Raw genomic sequence first — 14,167 nt, forward strand, 5'->3', positions numbered from 1 at the left:
AGCCGGACTGGAATGGGTCTAGATAGACAGCTTCCTCCAGGTGCCGGGGAAGCTGCCATGCAACCACACTCTCTACAACCTTCGCCACAAAGCGAAGGTTGGAGACTGGACGATAATTTCCCAAAATAGCTGGGTCCAGGGAAGGCTTCTTGAGGAGAGGTCTCACCACCGCCTCCTTCAAGGCGGCGGGGAAAACCCCTTCCATCAAAGAAGCATTTATAATCCCCTGGAGCCAGCCTCGTGTCACTTCCTGAGCAGCCAGCACTAACCAGGAAGGACACGGGTCCAGTAAACATGTAGTTGCATGTAATCACCCCAGCAACCTGTCCACGTCCTCGAGAGCCACAGATTACATATGTGGAAAATGCATCATTGAAATGATGGTCATAGTGCCAATGAATTCTTGCAAAGTAATTCTTTGGCACCATATCAAAAACATCTATTCATTAATTGAGGCATAATGATTAAGTAAAGCTTGGTGATCGGTTTCAAATAATATGGTCTGCCAGTTCAAATGTTGCAAGGAAGCAGGAAAAACAAAGAGGCAAATAAAACCTCAAGTTTTTAATATCTGAGGAATATGCACACTTGTTGAATAAAAGAGTTTCTTAATTTTGAAGTGTGTCCATCACATCAAGTTCATACTGATAAATTTTAGTTAGGAATTAAGCTATTTAATCTTAATCAGATGCCGTTCAGAGGCATTTTTTTTTCAGGAAAATAATGAATTAGGTATTTGGCTGACTCTATACTTAGTCATTATTGGAGCAGATCAGTTGAACTTAATAGTACTCAAATTAGTTACAGCTTGTTTAAGTTCATAGATGGATTCCACCCATTGTTTGAAAGAAAGTGCAAAGACTTCCCCCCCCTCCATATTTTCTATTCAGTAGTCATTAAATATTCATTTCTAGCAGAAAAATTTGGTGCCACTTATTTGAACCCCATGAATAACTATTGCTTATAGTTCATCCATGAAAACATTAGCTGATTAATGTGCTAATTGAGTCATTGTTGACTTTTGGACATATTTACAATATCCTAATGATTTCATATTGCTTTAACTATATGCCATAACAGATTTAAAATCCATGTTAAAATAGTACAGTATGAAACCAAAACCTAAACCGATAATAGTGAAGGACAGTAGGAAAATGGTCAGTGTGCCAAAAAGATCACAGATTGTCCTAAGGAATCTATCCATTTCAGTCTGCAATTGTGGGCCTTTAACCAAAAAGTTGCCATTGACCTTTCCTTCTAATATTAGAGCAATAATAATGCCAGGGGCATTATTGCTTCTCTCTCTGCTTCTTCACAGTATCCAAAACTGTTCCTCCAAATAAAATGTTCATGTCTGAGATTTAGGTTTAGCATCCTGAATTACTAAGAAACAGTCAACACAAGGAAGAAGATCTGACATTCTTTGGAATAAATGGAATGGGCAAAAAATGATGGGGAGAAGGTAGGAGAAGGAAAGAGAAAAGGGAGGGAGCCTGAAAGGTGTCAGGATGTAACATTTTCAGATTATAGTTGCTTATGAGCTACAAAGGCAAGGAGAAATCAGCCAATGCCATCAGTTCATTGTATTTGCATATAAATTCTGGTATTAGAATTCATTTTTAAAAAACATGTCACTTTTTGCTCCTAATTAATTGCATTGACACTGTTCAGGGCTGAGTTTGGTTCTCCTTTTCTCCCTCACCCTAAAAAATAAAAAAGAAGCTGTTGTGGGTTAAGGCTTTTAATCAGATGAAATATTAATCACAGGGTAGGAGCTGGAAAATTTAAATTATTGTTTAATGATCACTGATCAAATGTGTAATCGAGATAAAGAAAATTAGGATGGCAGGAGCATCATCTCCATTTAAATTTTACATTATTAGTCTTCTGCCTAACTAGGCACTTTTTCCTGAATCTCTGTATTCCCCCCCCCCGCCTTTTTAACTATGCTTGCAGTTGCTATAGCGATGGTATAATTTTGTAATGGTCTGAAAATGACACTGGCATAGATACTGACAGATAGGAATTAATTTGCTAACAAGTAATTAGGTCGTGCAATGTTGACTGCCATGCAGAAGGTGCACTGTGACACATCGACTGTTTTTTCTGGGATGGCAGCAACATTAGCATTGGTCATTAGTGGGAGACATCTCGGCACAGTGTTGCATACCAGCTTCTATGCAGACCTATTTAGTTACCTGTGTGACAGGCTTGTTCAGGACACCAGAAACAGCTGTCCTAGCCTGTATAAGCCAAAATAATTAGGCCTGTCATCTTCTTGCTCTGATTTTCCCTTCAACCTGTTCCACAAAATGCAAATATTTTGCTTTCATTGTCACATTCACCTTGACATGGATATTGCTTTGGCGCATAACCGGATGAGATGACTTGGAATTTGCATTGTTCATTCTAATAAATTTGCTTTCTCCCCTCTACCGCATGGCAGGGCCCATCAGATAAAGTCTCCCAGAGTGTCATCAATCACCATCACTGACAGACGACTTTCGCCTTCATTTGTTACATACGAGAACATGCTTAATTATTTGTCCTGTAATTAGTTGAGAAAATGTCAGGAAATGTCAACTCTCTGTTCACTGTGGAAGGCCTCGGCTTGAAAGCCACAATGACTGAAGTGTCATTAAGCCTGCCTAACAAGACGAGGATCAGCTGGGGAAAAGTGAAAAGCTTCTAAAAAAGTAATCATGGTGAGTTAAGGCAAACCGCATATCAGCACCAATAATAAGATGTGAATCCTATTAGGAAACTGTTCTATTTTCCTCTCTCCATTTTGCCCCCCCCCCTCCAACCCACCCAAGAAGGAAGAACAAACTCAGCATTGAAGGAGCACACTGGTATAATTTTTATCTCATATTCATTAGCATTTCTTAAGCCCATCATATAGGCTTTATTATTCTAGGTAGTATTTAATATTTAGTCTTCAGATTTGAGGCACATTGTTTTTACATTAACCCAGCAGTCTAAACTGCCATGGATATGTGTGAAGGTAAATATTCTTTCTACATTTCTCAAACAGCAGAAAAAGATTAAGTAGGTGGGAATTTTTTGTTGGAAACTTGAAGCTGATAAGAACAATGGGCAGTAGGTTTGCTTCTGGAACATTTTTAAAAGATCCACAAATCATGTTGAGCAGAATTTATACTGACAAGAATGATACTGCTATAGAGATTTATTTATTTATTTTGCTACTATTTATATTGACTGACAGAGAGGCACTTCACTTAGGTGGTAAAATTTACAGACAAATAATTCATAGAGTTGGCTTTTTCCCCACATATTAATAATAAACAATGCATTTGAGCCTAACTTTGAGACATAACGATCTTTGTATTTGCATTGATAGCAATCCTTGATTCTTGAGGTGTTTATTTGTTAGTTGTAATAATACTGTTGACATTAGGAATGATTTATTTTTCATACATGTGGTCAGCTGCAAGTTTTGTCTTTCAGTTTTATTCAGTTTTGCTCCACCCATCTTTTACGTTGTCATCCAAAGAAATATTCATGAGATAGTTCCCCCCTAACTTAATTAGTTCCCTGATTTCATTTTTCCTTGCCAATAAACACTTTATTGTTCTGTCTTTTTAGTAAGAATCATTAAGATACTGTTCTGTCCTTTTACAATTTATTAGCTGTTACAGGTATGGTTAAGCTAATTATCAAATAGTTAAAATTTTATTCAGGATAAGGTATTACAAGTGTACAGGATGGGCAAATTCCTTGCTACACTAATTCAATTAAATGTACCCAAGCACCTCCACTATGGGTGTAATATGGAAAGATTATGGAAATGTAAAACCCAGATAATTAACATACTTTTCTGTGCATATAGTGCTGACATATTTACTTACAAATCAAGTAAATTAAGATTGCGGAAAAATAATTATTGAACTACTTCCTTCTCCTTTCCCCTTTTTTTGTGTGTGATTAAAAACAGATAATACACAAGTAAAACAAACAGGCTGTGTTTAATCGGTTAGATTTTCTCCATTCATATTATTATTCAAGAGGATCAAAATTACTATGTCAAGTAGCTTTTTAGAATAACTCATTACTGGACTTTAGCCCTCTTCCCAAATTATTTTCTATCACAATTCAAAATAATGAGACATTATTTCCTGAAGTGGGGGGTGGGTGGGCAAGGAATAGTCCCTCAAGGACTGACAGCTTATGAAGTAAATCTTTCATCCTCTAAGTAGTAAATCTTTAGTAAATCTTTCATCCTCTAAAAAAGATACTCTTTTTCTTTTTTTAAAGAAATATTTTATTGCCTTTAAAATAATAACAGAAAAACAGAAAAGAAAAGACAAAAGTAACGCAGATATATACTTTCTCAAAAAAAAGAAACAACACATGAAAAGTGCTTTAAAAAGAGTGAAAGAAAAAAATGCAGCAGAAAAGTGTAAATATATCATTATAACAGTTACAATTCTATATATACTTATCAAATGTAAATATTAATCAAATGCATATATATAAAACAAATATATATATATATATATATATATATATATATATATATATATATATATATATATATATATATATATAACTATCATTCATCTTTAACTTACTACGTTTTGTATAAATGAGTTCCATATTTCTTTATATACGTGCCATACAAATATTATATCTATATAGGCAATCCACTCATAGGTGGCAAGTATGATCATCCATTGAATGAATGTGACCATATGTTTATTTTTCCAATACCTTAAGAAAGGTATTCTTGTGGGAAACATTTTTATAATATGCAATAATCAACTGATTGAAATGTTTACTTTTTGTAATGCACCACTGTCTGATATTATTCTACAGCTTATTAGATAAATCCTGAATCTTACAAAATTGAAAATACAATGTTTTTTTCACTCTTATAGTGACTGCTATTAATGCAGAGATCTGTTTTAGACTGTAGCTAGAAATAGATTTTTCTATGTTTTGACCTCTGTTACACTTTTCAATTCCAAAAAGAAAAACATGTGCTTAACTACCCAAAAGCTTAAGAAAGGAATACAATCCTTTTTTTTTTTTTTTTGGTCTGTATATGACTAGTTTCACTTAAAAAGATGGACACAATAACTACTGGGAAGAACTCTGGGCATATGTGCCCTCATCTTGAAGAGTTCCTTTTTATTTTAAGGGTTTGCAAGTAGAGACTAAATTGATGGATTGTGCCCTAATTTTTTCTGATATGATGATCTGGTGTTGCTGCAGAACTGGTGTTGTGAATCAATTCTTGTGACTCGGTTCAGAATCGCAATTCTGTAATAAACCTCTGGATATATTTATACATGCACAGATTATACAGAAAGGTGGACTGAAACCTTGATCGCTGTTCTCACATGAAACATTTTCTGCTGTGTTCTGGTTTATTCACAGAAAACCATAAGGAGATTATATTTCAAGATTCCAAGGGACAGACCCAGCATCTACTATCTTCTTATCTTCTGTATTAACTAATGGAGAGAGGAGAGGATATAATGTGTGTGTGATAACATTCCCTCCTCATCCACTGCAAGCAATGGCAAGATAGAGACCGTGTCATTAAAGCATGGACCTATCCTCACGTTGCAAATTGGACCATAGATCTGTGTTAGGATTAGGAACAATGTGAGCTTTGTGTTGAGTTATAGGTGATCCATTCAAGATGAATCACAGTAAATATGCTAGAATAGCTTCACATGCCTTCTCTGGGATGCTGTGTGACACAATAGGAAACACAGCTGCTCGGTGGCAATAACAAGCTGTCTTCATTTAGCCAGTGCATGGAAATGGCTCATCCCAACCACCCTCCGTGTAACAGGGAAGAGAAGTGTTAAGATGCAATTCTCAAGCTGAAGCCTGAAATCTGATGCTATTGCTATGAGCCTTGGACCTCTAAGGGTTAGAAATGGATCCCGTGCTTTTCTGTCATGCAAACACAATCTTTTAAGCAGAAACTGGATTTAAAACTCTTTCTGGCTCTAGTAATGCTATTATTACAAGAGCTAAAATAAAGATTTTTAGACTTTCCAAATTTGCCCAAATTTTCACAGTACAGATTTTGATTTTTTTTTTTTAAGGATTGCAAAAACTGAATGAGGATATTTTAAATATCATTATTTGGAGGGGCATTCCTTGATTGCTTTGGCAAGTCATCACATACATAAGCAACTCAAGCTGTCAACTACCAATTACCAGGAAATACTAAATCCTATTATATGTCAGCTATCAAATAAGTCACATTCAAAATAGAAATACTGTTGAATGTCAAATACTGAAGTCAGATATCATAGCATTCCATGATTATAACCTTGCACAGAAAAAAAAAACAGGCTGGTGAAATGTTCAAGAAATGTAATTTTGAAGCTTTAAATATTTTTATGGTGAGAGGTAATTACGTTTTTTTTTTCTATAGAGGGGAGTTTATTATGATCTGCAAAACGCCTTATTTTAGTTTGTAGCCAATCCTCATTATATGTTTGGAATAGCACAACTTTTTAAAATGTTAATGGTATATATATAAGCAGTCTATCAGAATCCTTTGGTAGTTTTCTGGGCAAGCTTTTCTTGCAAGCTATCTTTTGTAGAAACAAGATATAGTTTTGATTGCAGCGCTGAATGCACTGAAATAGCCAATATCCTTTGTGTCTAAATTAGACTTAAAATAACAACAATAACAACTTAGGCAGCTTCCTGCCTTATGTATTTATTGACAATGGGCTTATTTTAGAAAGCGATTAATGTGGTGGAAAGCGCTTGTGTTCACTCTTTTTGGAATTAGCATATTTAAGCACTCATAATAAATTGGGAATTCTCACAGGTTGATAAGATGGTTTTTAACTCCATTATGGGCAAATAACAATGGACTAAGCTCGAAACAATATATTTAAGACGAAGAGAGAGAGAAAAAACAAAGATGTTAGGTCAGACAATATCGCAAATAACATTTGGAAAAGCCTGCCAATTGTTTGGATAACTGTACAATGCCAAAGCCTCTTATAACATTGTTAAGTCTTTATTCAGTAATACATTATCATGCATATTTCATAGCAGGGATTACTAAGACAGAATTGTGTGTCATTTTTGTTGTATGTCTTTATAATTACACCTTGAAGCCACAACTAGATTTTTTTTTTTACTACATATTCATGAAAAGCGGACTTGTAATTTGATAAAGGGTAGCTTGTGTTCTCGACTCCATTCAAACAGCATCATGAAGCAGAATTAAAGTAGGCATCTGTGTTCTCCCGGCATTAATCTCTTCAAGCACATTCCAGCTGCTATGATGTGCAGGCGGGAGATAAGTCCTAAACGGACTAAAACTAAGCAAGCCAGACAACTCTATTATTGGCTTCATAATTGCTTAATTAAACTTTTGTCACTAATCATTATGAGGGCAATAGAGCTGTTATACTGGCTTCTGTTAAGCAAAAATCAATAAACTGTAGGAGTTAATTTCGCCGTATTTTTTGTCCTGCAAATGGAATTCATTGCTGCCGGTTAGTGATCTGTGGTGCTGGCGCGCGACTGATAGGAGCAGCCATCACCATCTGAATTGAGGGTATTCAGTAGCACATGAATATGAACAAATGGCAAGCATAAATCTTTTGCATGAAGTACACCTTCTATCCCTTTATTATGGAACAATTGACCCATCTAAAATGAATTCTAATGCCAGGAAAGCGTTTAGATTTAAATTACACCATGGTCTTCTGGACCTGAAAGATGACGGCATAAAAAAGATTAATATGCTAATTATTTTTCTCCTTATTTTTCCCCCCTTCGACATCTATGGTGGGGTATTGTGAAGCGTGTAAATAAGATGACTGTTTTGTCAAGAAATGGCTCTGAGGCACACTATATTCCATCGCAATTTAATTTGTTTATTCAAACCTTCACTCCAGTTTTTAACTGGTTTTGCAATAACACTTTATTTTTTCACATAATGTTTTTTTTCCTCTTCATAGAGAATACCTTGAAAAAGAAAAGCGTGTTTTGTTTAGTGAAATAGAGTTAATGGTATTATGAATGATGGTACTTTCAAATAAGGTATGCATTTATAAATTCTTGTCAAACTCCTTTTCTCCTTTCAAGGTTTGTTCAGCCTGGTTTAGAAGGCATTAAATCTCCACACAGCCACCCTTAACCCCACACTCTTCCCACAGACCCCACACTGCCACAAACTATATTAGCATAAACTGCAAAAAATGCTTTGTTTTCTCAAAATATTTTTCTTTCAAGTTGTGCTGATAGTCACTTCTGCTTTTCTTCTAACTGCTATAGTTCAGGCTTCAAATCATTGGATATTCCATCATTAAACAGAACATACACCACCAGTGGGCTTCAGAAAGGGCTATTGTGGGAAAAATGTGAGAGGCAGGAATTTATTTATCAGTAGATAATATTTCCTAAATCACAAAAGCCAGTTCTTGCTATCTAATAATGGTATTGATCTGGGAAGTTTCCATGATTGAAATTAAATAATATTTCAGCCTTCAAAATGAAGTCTTGTGGTTGAATCCAATGGATCCAGCAAATGCTTTAGCTAATAGAAGTGGATGGGAGGCATTTTTTTTTAAAGTTGTCTTCTCACTAGGCAACTAGCTTTCTTTCTCTTCTCTCAAACTAAGAGCTTGGATATATGCAAGAGTCTATAGGGCAAAGCAGTAAAAATGGCTTCCATTCCTCTTCTGTTCTTGGACATTGAGACTAAGGCAATTGAAATATTTATCTTTCATGAATATATAATTCAGGACAAAGGGAGATGTAGCATGTCAGATATTGCCACTGGCTATAATAGTAATAGCACTTAGACTTATATACTGCTTCATAATGCTTTACAGTCCTCTCTAAGTGGTTTACAGAGTCAGCATCAGAGGTGGTATTCAGCTGGTTCGAACAGGTTTGGGCGAACCGGTACCGGAGATCACAAGTGGGCCCGCCCATCTGCCATGGTGCTATGCCATCCTATTTAGACACGTTTTTGAGTCTGGGTGCATGCGCGGAAGGCGCACATGTGAGCAAAGCGTATGCGCAGAAGGCCGGGCACATGCATGGAAGGTGCGTGCGCGGCGAACCGGTGGTAACAAAATGTGAAACCCACCACTGGTCAGCATACTACCCCCACAATCTGTGTCCTTATTTTACCAACCTTGGAAAGATGGAAGGCTGAGTCAACCTTGAGCTGGTCAGGATCGAACTCAGCAGGATTAGTCTGCAATACTGCATTCTAACCATTGCACCACCACAGCTCTTAATAAAGCATATCTTTCTATTTCCACATATTTCCACATACTATCTGTGAGTTCTGCTGCCTGAAAGATTGTTCCATGAACGGAAAGATCTCCTACATGCATGGAAAAGCACCATCAAACACAATACTCAATTTTCTTTATTACCATTATATGAATGGTTCTGTACTCGGTCCAACAAGTACAGAAGAGCCAGCTATGCTCTTCTCCATCCCGGATCTATTCTATCTAGCAACTTATAATCATGCTTATCCTATATTAATTATGTATTAACATAAATTAAAATATTTTTTAAAAAAATCTAAAAAATCCAGGTTGCATTTCTAAAGAACTTCATCAACCAAGAGTTCTGACATTATGAGAATGACCACTGTCTACCATTTCATGATTGTCTATCCTTTTAGAACTCCTTGTAGGTCAAGTATACTTAAGGGCAAGTTGGTTTTGCCCTTAAGTATAAAGAAATTAGCTCTACCTCATAGATAATTTAATTTTTCTCCTAGATGCCTTACATTGTGTAAAGAAAACACAGGAAATTAGCATATCTGAAATGCAGATGCAGATGAACCCATGGAAAGCAACCCAGAAATTAGTTACTACCAAGTTGCTAAGTATAAGTATCAAGTATGAGAATGTTGAGAGAGCAAGAAATGCTGCATTATTGCACAGCTCACTATTCCCCTTATCATTTGCAAAATAGTTTGCAAAAGGACAAGAAATTCAGGGAAATACTAAGTTATCCATTTTTCTGTAATTCATAAAAAACCCCAACTTGAATAATTTAATTTCAATACCTACCAGTTGTTCTTCCTGTTAACTATCATGCTTTTGACTCTTGGTTACGGACTCTACATAAGCATATTATCTGGCACTATGACACTGATCTTGCTCTAAATCACATAGCAAATTCTCTGTCCTATCATCCTGGCATTATTTTCTCCCATTATCCAATTTCTTCTTTACCTGCTTTTATTATGGTTCTTTGGAGATATTACACCTTTCATGTACTGTTGGATTAAATGTGTTGTCAACTTCCAGTGTGCAAACTTCCTGGTAGGATTGGTTTCTATCATATGGGACCCAGCATCTTTGTGATTATTTGAGAAACTGCATTTCTTTGAATTCCACAGAGCAGGTTGCTGGGTTGGGTGCAGTGGTAGGCTGCTGCTGGTTCAGACCAGTTTGGGCGAAACGGTAACTCCGACCAGCGGCTGGACCCTCCCACTCACCCTGGCGCTATCATGTCCTACATAATCGCTGGTTTTTTGATGCCATGCACACTCACATTTTCGGTTCTGGAAGTACCGATTGTTACAGTATGTGACACTCTCTTCTAGTTGGATGTGATGGTATTTGGTGGGGGAAAGAAAATTAGTGACATCCTTTCATTCAGCCCGATTGAGTTCAACAGAGAATTATTTAAGTAAAAGTTGCAAATTCTCATGGAAGGGAAAAGAAACGGTGGAAGAAAATATGGATAGAAGAGTTGATATTTTTATTGTGTTTCAACTACAGAGGAAGACAATTTCCAATTGTATAATGATTTCTGATTTTTAAACGTTTGTTGCTGAGCAAAACTGTAAGATCACTGACAGATATCAAACTTAACGAAACAAACATGACAGCAACCTGCAACTGCTATATTTACCATTTTTCTTTTGATACGAGCCTTGTGTCCATCCATAAAACATTTATTTCTCATATGCCTATTAAAACTATGATGTTTTATAAAGAAAAACAGGAGAGTTCCAGCACATACCTTGCCTAATTTTACCTGGGGAAAAAAAAGGAAAAATAGACTACTTTCTTTTTTTTTTTCTGCCAGAGAAGAAATCAAAACTGAACTAGATTGTGGTGGTTTAACTGTTGGTATCATAGCAGTGCTTAAAGAATTATATGATGCATTTTGGTCCTCAACAAAATCAGCTATGGTGTTATTCTCCCTCTTTCCTTCCTCTACGCAGCTTCCCAGATTTCTGGGTCCAAATGAAGTTCCATTAGATTCTGATATCACCTGACAACTCCTAAAAGCCGAAAGTGGAGTTCTTTTTCCATCTGCAGGGGTGGTGTTCCAATTGAGTGCATGGCAGCTTAGCAGCTCTCTCTTTTAACCAGTTGCCTATTAAAACAAAGCAAAGAATAGGCAGGCTCCTGGTGTCAAAAACTCAACTGCTTTCCCCCAGTGCTTATTACCAAGGCACTAATTTTGAAAAAAATACAGGTTAAGAAACTTCAATGTTATCACATACAAAATAACATTTGTTAAAATTAACTAGCTTTAAAAAGACTTTCAGAAGTCTGATTTCAACACAAACAACTTTGTGTTGGTTGTTTACATAAAATGACTCAAACTTTGATTAGTTTAGATATTGTTAGAGTTTGGGCCAATAAAAAGATATCAGCTATGAGATTTTTATTTATTTTAAAAAAATCTTGCCTATTTCAGGAGTGTTTTGGTTGCAAGGAATCTTTTCTATCTTATAGGTCCATTTCATTCATCAAAACACAAAATTTAAGATGCTGAGCTATCTACAAGATTGTCTGAGTTGGACAGAGATTCAAAAACATCTTCAGTCACTAGCTTCATCCATGAGCAATTAGCCATTCCCTTTTCAACTCAAACTGTATTCAACTTTCTAGTTTTCAGATTTGGTCCCACAGGCTCATAATAAAATTAGATAAGAAAAATAAGAATCAAAATGCAATAGAAAACTGTCAATAGAAAACCCTAACTGCCACAATTCACTGACTATATCATAAATAACACCGATGGATTGGGTTAACACTGAATAGCTTTTTCAAATTTATATTGGCTGGATACCAGGTTGGACAAGGGTGATAAAGAGAAACACAGCTATATAAAACTTCCCACTGAGGAATATTATTAAATATCCTGATTTTTTTTTTCATCTCAGAAATCCTTGAATGGTTCTTCTGGACTTGGACCCACCATCTTCATATGGAGTTTTCCAGAAGTAAAAGCAAAGTGGCTGATTGTGCCCACATGGGCAGAGTCAGCCCAGAGCAGCTGAGCTAGCCCGGAAAAAAAAAAAAAGAGAGAGAGAGAGAGAGAGAGAGAACTGATTTAATGAGTCGAAGAGGGGCGCTTTGTATTTGTTCCCACACGTTGTGAAGCACCTCTTTCAAAAGATTTACACAGCAGCATTATTGTGTGTGTGTTTTTTTTTCCTCAGGAAGATGACCTATGTGTGTTCTTGAAAAAGGGATGAACCCTTATGAGAAGGGCTGAAATAAAAGCTTTGTGGCTGAGAAGCTTACACAGAAGGGGCCTATCCCTAATTCAGTTTGAGGATGAAGAAGCTTTTGAAATGCAACATTGTGCTGGTGACTTTCCAGGCTTAGAGAGACTTGGGGAAGCCTGCGGCTCTTTGCATAGCAGGTTCATAGTCAAATTATATTTGCCATATGCTCGTAGCAGGTTCTGAATTTATGCTAGCTAGCATGGGTCCCCACTGCCCTCCCTTCCCTTCTTCTTAGCAATTCACCTTCTTTCCAATGCAATAAAGCAAAGCTGCATAACTGTAAATAACAGTGAACAATGCTGCTTGAGACCAGAAGAAGAGCTTCAAGAAGAAAGGAATGAATGTTTGAGGTAAGAAGATGTGACATATGATATCACACCAAAATATTCATTATTATGAATGACCATTTCTGGCCAGTTCATTTTCAGATTTTTCATCATAGCCTTAGTACAGGCAGACTGTTATCACCTGCCCTCTGAGGCGAAGACGGGGCTAGTTTCAGAGAATTGGTGATTTGATGCAGGAGCAATCTCTTTTGTACATACATTTGTACACACATTTGCTCAGATATAATTATTTGTTTTATTCCTATCTGTCAAATCAGCTCTGAATTAATTGGGTAATAGGAATCTAATAATAATATAGTAAGCATAAAAACTTTATAAATGCTCAGAATGAAACCTGCATAATGATGTTGCCATTCTGACAATAGGCTTACAAAGTGTGTATTGCAAGTGTATGTTTCTTTGTGTGTGTGTAGTGTGTGTGTATAGAAGTGTGCATTTGAAACAGAGAATACCATAAACCACCTATTGGGGTCATGTAGACATGTAATGACTGTATACAATTCTCATACATTACTATAAAAAATAGTCACTCCCTAACTTACACTAATTGAATTCAATTCAGACATGATTTGAAAGCAACTTTTCATTCAGTCATCTATTTCTGGTTGGCTTTGCTTCTGCTCAATCTTACAATTTAAATTTGGTTTCTCATAGAGACAAAAACCTTATTCAGGTCAAGCTCAATTCCAGATGAGTTTATGGACACATATAGACAGTTTCCTCAAAACAAGAAGAAAGTAAGAGCCTAACATTTTTATGATCAAATACGTATATACTGCTATATTAATCAGAGCTGTGCAAATTTTCAAAGTGTTGTGAAGAGACACTACACTATCTCCCACTTTTAAAAGTGAACTTATGTTGTTTTATTTCTTCTGTCTTCTGAGGCCTCCTCAGAGGAGGCAGAAATTCTACTGATGCTGTCGTATATTGCGGGATTGCCACTCTCGAATTGGCCTTTTTAGTCACACTAGATGCTTTTTAGGACCTCTTTCCAGAGCATGATACCATAGTCTTTTGAGACTGAAGGATGCCAATGATGCGGTATATGAATAGATGCTATACACCTTATTTTTATTATGAAATGTTCTAGGCTTGTTGCTAATTCGTAAGCTCCTATCGGCAAAATGGGAATAATAGTCCTGGCTTACCTTATCAGGTGATATAAACCAGCCAAAAGGCATCTTTAAACTTATATCTGCTTTCAAGTCAATATTGAATCCCTGCAATCTCCCAATTTCTAGGGTGGTGCCCTAATCATTCAATCAAACTGTCTCTATTACTACATTTTCAGATGCTTTTC

The sequence above is a fragment of the Ahaetulla prasina genome, chromosome 3 (genome assembly GCF_028640845.1).
Source record: "Ahaetulla prasina isolate Xishuangbanna chromosome 3, ASM2864084v1, whole genome shotgun sequence".
In the NCBI taxonomy this organism is placed as follows: domain Eukaryota; kingdom Metazoa; phylum Chordata; class Lepidosauria; order Squamata; family Colubridae; genus Ahaetulla; species Ahaetulla prasina.